The sequence below is a fragment of the Panthera tigris genome, chromosome B1 (assembly GCF_018350195.1).
Source record: "Panthera tigris isolate Pti1 chromosome B1, P.tigris_Pti1_mat1.1, whole genome shotgun sequence".
Classification (NCBI taxonomy): domain Eukaryota; kingdom Metazoa; phylum Chordata; class Mammalia; order Carnivora; family Felidae; genus Panthera; species Panthera tigris.
The window spans coordinates 112,495,047-112,506,641 of record NC_056663.1 but is presented as its reverse complement, the minus strand read 5'-3'; positions in this window follow the sequence as shown (position 1 = coordinate 112,506,641).

Below are 11,595 nucleotides of genomic sequence, written 5' to 3'. Positions count from 1 at the left end.
TGTGGTGATCATTTCACAGTATATACAAATACTGAATCATTATGTTGTACACCTGAAACTAATGTTCTATGTCAATTATATTTTAAAGTAAAAAAAAAGAAATTCCAAGTACCATTATCCACTACAGAGCTGTCGAGCTCTGAAATTAGAATTCTGTGTCAGCCTCGGGTGAAAAAGATTTCAGGTGCCGTCCCTGTTGTTGAGGCTAGGTTTCGAATAAAGGAAAACTGTTACAAAGGCAAAACAGTAAGGTGGATGTAAGTACCCATTGGAGCCAGCCGGCGGGTTTGCTTTTTGGTTCCACCACTTAGTTGCTGTGAGACCTTGGCAAATTACCTTACTTCTCTGTGCTTCTGTTTCCTCATCTATAGATGTGGGGAATAATAGTAACAAATTCATATGGAGTTGTGAGATATATATGAGGAAAAACATGTAAATAGCACAAAGTAGATACCATAGAAGGGATGAGCTAGTATTATTACTACAGATGTAGGAGAATCAGCCCCATGAGGGGAAGGATTCTGCAGGCCAACATCTCTAACTGAGGAATGAAGCAGAAAAGTAAACACCTGTAGCAAGCAGAAAGACCCATATCTCATTGTCGGCCTGGTATTTGTTTCTCCTCCTTCTGGTACAGCAACTTGCCATTCCTTTGGGCAAAAGCCTTCCCCAATTCTCAGTGTTGGTGAGGCTCACTTTATTTCTCAACATTCTTATCCCTTGGTTTACACGGATTGGTCATGAAATGGACACTTGATCTCAGTCAAGATATACTCCTCGATTGTAGGGTTTCCACTGGTGCTACTGAGAAAGAGTAACTCCCTTTCTCTCTGGCTGAGCTGCTAAGCTGATAAGACATAATGATGGTACTGCTGGGTGTCATTTTGCCACCTTCTGGGGAGAGCCTTCAGGAGACTGAGTCCCAAAGAGAGAAATGCAGAACTGGAGAGAGAAAATGAGAGAGACAGAAAGAGGCAGAGAGAGACTGAGAGAAACAAAGTTGAGAGACAGAGATAGAGACAGAGAGGGATAGCATTAGAAAGACAGAGAGGGAGACAGAGAGAGACAGCATGAGAGACAGAGACAGAGACACAGATAGAAACGGAGAGCAACAGAGAGACCAACAGAGACAGAGACAGAGAGAGAGAGAGACAAAGAGAGACAGTCTGGTAGAGGGACAGAGACACAAAGAGACTCACAGAGAAAGACAGAGTGAAAGAGAGAGAAGCAGATTGAGAGACAGAGACTATGAATTGCTGACATCATTTGAACAACTGTCTCCAGCTGTATTAATTGGACCTCGCCAGCTGTGGACTAATACAGTATCTTTTTTTTTTTTTTTTTTGCCTAAGCCAGTTTGCTTTGGTTTCAGTCATTTATATGTGAGAATCCTGATGAATACAACTTTTCTCATCAAGGGCACATTTTTGCACGATAATTTTCTTGGGGTAAGGGGGCTTTGCTGTGTTTATGTAAACATCTCTCTCCACAGAAACTTCTGTGGGTGGTTTGTGTAGATGACGTGGAGATACTGGCAGAGCCAGCTTTATGAAATTCCCCAACAGTCAGGAGACAGGTTTGGAGAGAAGTGATGCCAATCAGTTTACCATGTAGCTGCCATAGGAACCAGGAAGAAACTGGTTAGCTGGCCTGGCCATCTGGGTTCCACGGTCTGTGTGAGGTGGTGTGGAGAGGGCCGGGGGGCCTGGGGGCAGGTAAGATTCTCGGGCAAATCTGTGTTCCTTCGGTACCTCCCTGGCACTGCAAATGAGACGCGAGATTCTGTTCTACTTCTCTTTTCTCAGTCTGCCTCTCTCAATTGTCACTGCAGAAACAACCAGAACCTCTGCCACCAGATCTCAATACTATTTGATAACACCTCTGATAGTAATCCTACCTTATATCTGCAGGCAAGGACTCGCGTAACATGGTGTGATCATCTGATCTCAACTGGCCCAGCCATGTGGAAAAGGTGACTTTCTGTCATTTGGTGGCCCTGGAAATAAGCTTGAGATTATATTTACAACTAGTGACTGCCTAATCATGATATCGATAAATACGGCTTCTCGTGGCAAAGCTGGATAATTGCACTTCTCGTTGTTAACATCTCCTGTGCCTCAAAGAGTAATTACAGATAATGAGAAAATTTAGGTTCAAAGGACTGTGCATATTATTAACCGGTGACTGGAGGGTGCTTGAATGGTGTCACAGGGGTTAATCACCGAGGCCTCAACTGCCTGCTCACGCTCAGCTGAAGGCCAAGCAGCAGGTGCTCGACCCTGGCGCGCAACCATTGTCAACTCCACACAGGCCTCAGTTATGGAACCCTAACCGCTCAGGACGGTGAAGAGAAAGTGGCGCTAAGGAATACGTGGGTTCGAGATGGCAGTGAGGGGGTGGTTAGGGGTGGGGGAGAGAAGCCCGTAAAAGTAACCTGTGACGATTAGCAAGGGCTTTCTGGCGATGGCCCATTCTCTCATCACTTCCTTTATTCACTTATTTTTATGTTCCATTCACTCATTCAAAAACATACTGAAACTCTATGAAGGCGACGGGCACATCCCAAGTGCTGGGTACAAGATGAGGCTGCCCTCACAGAGCGTGTGGTGCAGCTGGGGAGACAGATGTTGAAGGAGGACGGTGATAGTTATTCCTGAGCACAGACACAGTGTGACATGCCAGAATCTAACCTACCTTAATGTTTATTTACTTTTGAGAGAGAAAGAGTGTGAGCAGGAAAGGGCAGAGACAGAGGGAGACACAGAATCTGAAGCAGGCTCCAGGCTCTGAGCTGTCAGCACAGAGCCGGATGCGGGGCTCAAACTTGCAAACCGGGAGATCATGACCTGAGCCGAAGTCAGTGCTTCACCGACTGAGCCACCCAAGTGCCCCGGCGCTTACCTGCTTTTAGATAGGCATGGATTCTTTTTTATTTTGTAGTTTTAGTTTTAGTCATTTATTCAGTCACCAAATAAAAGTAAGGTGCAGGAATTTTTAAGAGGCAAAGAATAGTAGGTCAACAGGACAGAGAAAAGAAAGGATTTGGGGATTTTCTTTGTTCCATTATACCTTTTTCAAAGATCCCCACCCCCTTCTATTTGAAATCTCTTTTCCCACTAAAATAGGTCATGAAATTTTCCATGTTTATTGTAATATATACCATTTTATAAATATCTATGTGATGAATAACAGAAAACTAAGTTCACACACAGTGACCATGAATAATAAAAAAGTTTTAGAAGGCAATCTGAAGGATTAGAAGTTTGGATAAGAATGAATAGGGGGCACCTGCCTGGCTGGCTCAGTCCGAACATGTGATCTTGATCTCAGGGCTGTGAGTTCAAGCCCCACATTGGGTGTGGAGCCTACTTAAAACAAGAATGAATAAATGTGATATTAATTGAAATTAAACTATGATAGAATTTAAATACAAAAAACCAGCTAACTTTAAGCGAATACATAAACAGAGATGTTACAAGAAAGGTCAATAAGTCATTTCAGAGGGTCCAAAAAGCAATAAAAAGAATTTTAATTGATATTTGAAAGCAAAGGTCAGAGAGAAGAGCAGAACAACGAACAAATACCTTCAAGGGCCACGGAAGTAATGCAAACATATAAAGCCACTGCATATCATGGAGTGGGGAGTCATGGGGATCTGCATAAAATCATTCAAATTTAAAACATTCTGTATAAGAAAAATCATGCTGATCAAACAATTTGTAACCTTAGGAACAAAATGATAAATTCCCCAAATTAACGGAAAATACAAGTGGAAGCCTTGAACAAATCCTTTCTATGCTGTAAGTCATGTTCTGTGCCATTTCTCTCTTTCCTGATCTGCTATCAGCTATCTGCTCTGGTTCCTGGTGATCCATGTTAGTCTGGTTGCTTGGGAAGATAATCCTTCTCTATCCTTAGCATACCCAGCAGTTACTCAGTTGGGTTTTGCTGGGATTTGACTCTAATTATTATGGGTATGATGGCTCAGAGGGGATGCAGGGGTCAGATCATGAGAAGGGCAAGCATTGCCTAGTCAGGTATTTGAATGAGATGAACGCTCTTCAAGTGGATGTGTATGGGGGAGCAGAGTGCTCTACCTTTCAACAATGGGGAGGGAGCCTCCTCTGCATACCTCAGGAATTCAAGAGAATCTGGGGGACAGGAGTGCCAAGGTTCTCAAATGCATCTACTCCAATATCCCCATCTCCATTTTCAGGGTCCCACTTCTTTCCCACCATGGCCCTGACTTTGGCTTTTTTTTAAAATTTATTTTGAGACAGAGAGAGAGAGCGCGAGCGAGCACAAGCGGGGAAGGGCAGAGAGAAGACACAGAATCTCAAGCTGTGCTGATGGCACAGAGCCTGATGCAGGGCTTGAACTCATGAAGTGTGAGATCATGACCTGAGTCAAGATCAGGGGTCAGACGCTAACTGACAGAGCCATCCAGGCGCTCTAAGGCTCTGACTTTGGCTTTTGCTGGGAATTCAATCTCTCTCAATTTCTGCTATTCTTACAATTAAGTCTTCCAGCTGTAGGAGATGAGGGTCACTGTAAAACTGCCATTTTTCTTTCCTTTTTTTTTTTTTTTTATTCTTGTACTTTGCTTCAACTTGTTGATTAATTGATCTGCTAGTCATTTTCTCTCTTTATTAACTCTCTCAGTCCCTACAGGTACTTTTTCCCACATACCTTCCAGATGCCTGTCTCTTGCACCAGTTAATGAACCTCTTTCCACCTGTATTCTATCCCAGTTCTCCTGGTAAAGGTCTTAGCAATCACCGTAGCAGGAATAATAGCATACCACCTCCTACCAGTGATGTGGTCTGCTTTCCGATGAGCAGGTTAGTGATGCAGAGTCCCATCTTCAGTTTTGCTTCCTAGGACCATATGCAATACCAATTCCCTTAGGATGTGGGGTTTCTCATTCAGGTTATTTATTGGGAAAGTGCCCTCTGGAGAGGAGGAGTCAGAGAAAGAGTGACAATAGGACAAGGAGGAAAAACTAAACTAGGGTGTGATGTACGCTGGAGACTAGCTTTCCCTCATGGAAGATTTGGAGCAAGCATTGAGCTGCAGAATTGGCCCCATCTGTTGATACAAAAGACGGGCCTCCTTACCCCAGGTGGGACCAATTCTGCAGTGCAGCTCCCGCCCCAGATCACGGTCTGCATTGTCTGCCCCCTAACCCCAACACACATACGTAATAAAGAGTGGGCAATTGTCCATTGGGTTGTTACCAGCTGTTGAAATAAATGTCTAGGCTCAAGATGGAGCTGCTCGTGCCCAAGTTTGGCGTCAGGAAACTTGTCCCTGTGACCAGAGGCACAGTATTCTTAGCCAATCCCTGAATGCTAAACCATCTCTGGTCTCTACACTTATTTCATTGTTCCTTCTCATTCAAAAAAGGTTGACTATGCAGTCCCAGTCAATCAGATATTTTCTGTTTTTCTCTTCCTATTCCTTATTCTTTATCCTGTGAGAGCGTTAACTTTAAAAATAAACTGGGAACTGGAAGTACAGTGGCTTTTCATTGGCTGAGTTGTGACTGTTGCTCATTGGCTGGGCTGTTGCCAGGGAGGAGGAAGCCCCTCCTTCATCCTACCGGAATAGTCCCAGCAGGTCTGTCTCTTCCTATTGTGTCTGCAAACTGATGACAAGTAGTAGGGTATGAGAGCTTCCATGCCATGCCAAACCTCCTGACTGACTCCATTGCAGTGAGGTTCCCCTATATTAATTTTCACATTTCCCTCTTTGATCCAGATCTTTCTTTGAAAGCATTGATGATCAGTAGTCAGGTTCTTTATATTTAGTGGTTTTGTCGTTTGGTGCCTCGAAGGACCTTTCTGGTTGTCATGTTCTACATAAGAGGGAAAATGCACAGCAGTTAGAAACCAGGTATGACCACATTTGCACAACAAGAAAGGTTAAAAGGGAGAAACTCAGATATTTCCCATCTAAAGTCTATATCTTCCAAAGACCCATGTTTGAGTTCCATTAACCATTATGTGTCAGAAGACAAAACACCTACAACCATATGCAGACTCTTTGAAGACACCAATGAGTGAGATGTCATCGAATCTTTTATGTGTTTATTAAATTCTGTGGCATAAAAGTGTTTCTGTTAGAGGTAAAGATGGCTAGTTAAAAAATAGAGACAAACTAATCTGTATTAGTCCAGGGAAAATTAGTTGTCTGCAACCAAATGACATGGTGTGAACACGTCTTCCTATTTGGTGGAATTATCAGCTTTGCCTGTATGTGGATATCTTAGCCACCCTTGAGACATGTCACTGCTGTCACCTAAAGACAGACCTTGATGAATTTTCTTACAGGGTTGATCAGAGGTGACCCTTGGGAGACAAAATGTTTAAGTATAGGGAGCTGTGACCTTTGTCTATATGATGCTGGTAGTGCCGCTGCTTAAAAAGTAAAAGTATAGCTAATCAATAAAAAAAGATGAAGTCTATATCTTCTCAGGAGAACTTAGGTGGCTCAGTTGGTTGAATGTCCAACTCTTGGTTTCAGCTCAGGTCATGATCCCAGGGTTGTGGGATCGAGCCCCACATCTGGTTCTGCACTGAGTGTGGAGCCTGCTTGGGATTCTCTCTCTCTCTCTGCCTCTGCCCCTCCCCTGCTCACATGCTCTCTCTCTCTCTCTCTCTCAAAAAATAAAATAAAAAAGGTATTCCTTGGTATTCCTTTCTTTTTCTTTTAAGGAACTATGGCTTTCTAATTTAATTTTGAGTGAAACAAGTTTGCGGAGATCAAAAGTTCCCCATAATGGCCATTGAAACTCTAAATTACTTTTGGTTAAGTCGGTCCACTTAATTTTAAATGTGCATGTGGAGGGGCCACAGTTTTTGAACATAAAACTGGCCAGAGACCCAGTAGGGGGGCACCCTCAAAACATTTAATGACTGGGATTCCATTTCTTAGACGTTTTTCAGGAATGGTCCAGTTTTAGAAGGAACCAGACCAAAGGCCAGCACGGCTGCAGGAGGAACAGTCCAATCCTAGCAGGACTCAGACCAAAGACTGATGCAGTACAAATAGGCACAGGTCTTACTGGAACAGTCTGACTCCTAAAAGGAGTCCTCCACATTTCCCACTAGCACAGTTCTGACAGAAACAGCCCCGCCCCAAAAGGGAGTCAGACCAAAAGCCAGCACAGCTCAGACTGGCACAGTTCAAACAAAAACAGTCTGGGTCCAAAGGGGTGAGACCCAAGGCTATCACAGTTTCAGTAGCAAGAGCCTGCTTCCAAACAGGATTCAAACTGAAGGTCAAATGGGTATCTCTCAGAGATAAAAACAAAAACCAGAGCCTTAAAACAGATCCTGAATACAGCCCAGAGAGCTCAGACACAAAGCGTGGAACTTGAAATCCAGGAAAACACTCAACCTCAAACCCCAGGTTTGGTGAGAAAGCAGCGAACCCAATCAGTTCTGTGGGCACTGGCACTTGTTTGCTCACCAGCCTGAGTCATGTGGGGATCTTCTCTAGATCCCTGAACAGGCCCCTAACTAATGTGAACCTTAAAAATAAAACTACTGGTTATTTTCCCAGCAAAAGGTGGGTTCATTCGGGAATGGCAGAGAACTGCAATCCGGGACAAGCAAGTGACAGCAAAACCATAGGCAACTCTGGAGAACAAAGGAGAGAAACACTTTTTTTTTTCTTTTATAAAGGAAAAGTGGGACGTTGGGAAGGCTATTATAAATAAAAAAGCCCATTGGAGTAAACTGGGAGCTGAAAGTACCATGGCTTTTCATTGGCTGAGTTGGAATCAAGGCATTGGCTGGGCTGTTGCTGGGGTGGGGTGGGGTGGGAGGAGGAAGCCTTCCTTCCTTCCCCTGGGATAGTGAAGTATCCCAGAGAGGGATAGTACCTATGTGCAAGATCCCGCTCTTCCTCTTGGGCCTGCAATTGATGACAAGCATCAGAGCTCTCCCTACTGAACCTCCTGACTCCATGGTGGTGAAGTTGCCCTTTATTAATTTTCATAAAAGCTTCCTGCCTTCTGGGCCATTTTGCAGCTCTCCGAATGGAGACTCTCCATTTTATGAAGTGTTTGTAACATTTAAGTTGTTTTCTTTGGTGTTTTTATATAACACAGCCAACACACACAGCAGCTGGGGGCCGGCGGGAGGGGTTGTGCGTGCTCCAGGTGGTAAAGAGAGGCGGGCACCAGTAACCTCCACTGTAGCCATCATTGTCATTATCATGGTGGATAATATTATGGAGGAGCAGCTGGTGGTTTTCCAACTAGAAACAAGTTCCCTTTAATGGTTGTGAAATGATGCCACCTTTTTTCCTTCTACAAAGGTTATGTTTTCCTTAATGTTAAACTCTGCCTAAGTGGAAAGGCCTTTTAATTTGAAGAGGAAAAGCAAGCCAATTTATTAAATAGAGTGTTAAAAGGATCATTGTAGTGATTTCCCACAAGGCCTCCTTACACATTCCCCCCCACACTATTTTCCTAAGAATATCTGACTATTGGTTTTTGAGGTAAAAATGCCCCTACCACCCCCCCCTTTTTTTTCTTTTTGGTCAGCTGTAATCCAAGCAAAGATTTCCGAGTTGGTGAATTAATCCACTGTCTCCTGCTTACAACTAGCTAAAAAAGAATACAGTATCACATTATATAGTCACAAAAATACAAGCTTTAATATGTGAACAAGAATTAATTAACACTTTGTGTAAAAAACCCATTTTGTCTCAATCCTTTCATGTAAGCACCTGAAAAATGGTTTTTCTGAAAGCTGCTGGGAAGCTTCCAGAGTGATCTACTGAACTACAAGTGTGAATCTCTTTGTAACATACAAGCAAATAATCCTCAGGCATGTTCTTATAGTTTCAAACTACTCTGGCCAGTTCTCACAGCAGAAAAGAAAAAAGTACTGTTCTAACAGTAACCCTAATTTTCTTCCCACATTCAGCATACGTGAAGGAATTTGGGGGAAATTTTGCATTTCGTGAAACCTGTTTATAAAGTTTTCTTGTGAAAATATGACCATTGCAGCAATCATAGGGAGAGGAAGTGCTTGATCGATCTTTGTGCAGGTTATTGGCTATGAATATTGAAAGTGAAAGCTGCAGGGGCGCCTGGGTGGCTCAGTCGGTTGAGCGTCCGACTTCAGCTCAGGTCACGATCTCGCGGTCTGTGAGTTCGAGCCCCGCGTTGGGTTCTGGGCTGATGGCCCAGAGCCTGGAGCCTGGAGCCTGCTTCCGATTCTGTGTCTCCCTCTCTCTCTGCCCCTCCCCCGTTCTTGCCCTGTCTCTCTCTCTCTGTCTCAAAAATAAATAAACGTTAAAAAAAAAAAAAAAAAAAAAAGAAAGTGAAAGCTGCTGAGATCTGTGGTGTAGGAGTGGTGGGCTGAGGTATCTTGTTAAAAGGGAAAAACTTACACATTTCAGTACTCACAGACATTTCTAAGACTACAAGTAGTCTTTCAGGACTTTCAGGACTTCAGGACTTTCCTTTCAGGAAAAAAAAATGCCTAAGAGGTGGATTGCTTTCTTTGCCAGGAGACAGAATTGTTGAGTAGATCTCAGGAGAGCAATAATGGCCCAGCATGGGTTTGATGGATTTGCAACTGGATAGGTATTAAAGAAAGTGTTCTAGAAATATTTGGAGGTTATGGTTTCCCTACTGAACTGCCTTGAAAATTTAGCTGTCCCTGCAGGTGTTGTATGATCTGTAAAACAATGTAGTGACTTGTGAGCTTTTGGAGGGAGGTGATGAAGGATGATGATGGTATGTTGAAAGAAATCAAAATTCTCTTTTTTGGTTAGGACTGGTGGCTTGGTTTACTGCATACTACCTAGCATTTATTGAGGACTCAGGGTGCACCAGACGCTATCTAGGAGCTTTATTGTACATATTTATGAGGGAGATACTATTACTACCCACATTTCATAGATAAATTCAGGCAAAGAGAGGGTAAGTAACTTGCCCATGGTTACACAGCCATGGATATTGATAGAGCAAAATTTAAACCTAGATAGTTTGACTCTGGAGCACATGCTCTTTACTATTTTGCTATACAACCTCCAAGGGTATAACCACAACTAAAAGAAGGAACCTAGAGACTTACAACATTCAAGTTACTTTGAAGCAAGGCTGCATCCCTGCAGTACAGTGAAGGGAGGAATTGGATTATTTTCTGATGAATTTAGTCAATTCTATATGGCAGCCTATTTTTTGAAAATGTCAAGTTCTTTTTATTCTTTGTTTAAAAAAAATCTTTTTAAAGAGAGAGAACACGAGGGGTGCGTGGGTGGCTCAGTCAGTTGGGTGGCTGACTACAGCTCAGGTCATGATCTCGTGGTCTGTGAGTTTGAGCCCCACATTGGACTCTGGCCTGAGCGCTCAGAGCCTGGAGCCTGCTTCTGATTCTGTGTCTGCCTCTCTCTCTGCCCTTTCCCTGCTTGCTTGCAGTCTCTCTCTCTCTCAAAAATAATAAACACTAAAAAAAAATTAAGAAAAAAAGAGAGAGAGCACGAATGGGGTGGGGCGAGCAGAGGGAGAGAGAGAGAGAATCCTAAGCAGGCTACACACTCAGCATGGAGCCTGACACAGGGCTCGATCCCATGACCCTGGGATCATGACCAGAACTGAAATCAGGAGTTGGGTGCTCGACTGACTGATCCAGCCAGGTGCCTCAAAAAAGTCAAGTTCTTTTTTTTTTTTTAACTTTGTTTGTTTATTTATTTATTTAGAGAGCAAGCAAGCATAAGCAGAGGAAGGGCAGAGAGAGAGGGAGAGAGAGAGAATCGCAAGCAGGCTCTGCACTGTCAGCACAGAGACAGACTCAAGGCTCCAAGTCGTGAACCGGGAGATCATGACCTGAGCTGAAACCAAGAGTCAGATACTTAACCACCTGAGCCACCCAGGTGCCCCCCCCACCCCCCCCCCCATCAAAGTCAAGTTCTTGATGATGGTTTCTAAGTCCTCAAATACCGTTTAGTTTTCCTAAATTCTTCACTTAATTTTAAGTTTGTACCAGCTGAAAAAAACCAAAAGCACTGTGACATAAATGAAGAAAGTAGCCTGCATCTAACCTTGAGCTTGTTTCCCTTGGCCGATTTGGATTTCTAGGAGGATTTTAGAGAGACATATCTAATTTTAGTTGGGGAAAAAAGTTGGAGTCATCATGACCCTCACAGATCATCTAGCTTTGAGGAAACTGAGGGTCACAGAAGGTCAGTGGCTTGTGCAAAATCACACACAATAGTTCAGAGAGGGGCTTATAGGCAGCCTAGAATGTTCACTTCCCAGAACAGAGCTCTTTCCACAATGGTGCCCTGTAAACTGAAGCGAGCCATCAGACAACACTTGAAAAATAACAGTGAAAAGTAACAGCCCTGGTGACAAGGCGTTTGCTGACAAAGAGGTAAAATCTAATGGAAAATCCCCCTGTTGGAAATCTCCTGGGCCATTCAGCCACGGAGAGTCCTCTGAGGAAGAATACATTTGGCTCAAGCTTACCCTTTGATAGAATGGATGCCTGACAATGAGGTGGCTGGGGCTGGTTGGGCTGGTGATAATGACAAGTTGGCAACCAAAATGAGAATAAAGCAGATTTATGGCTT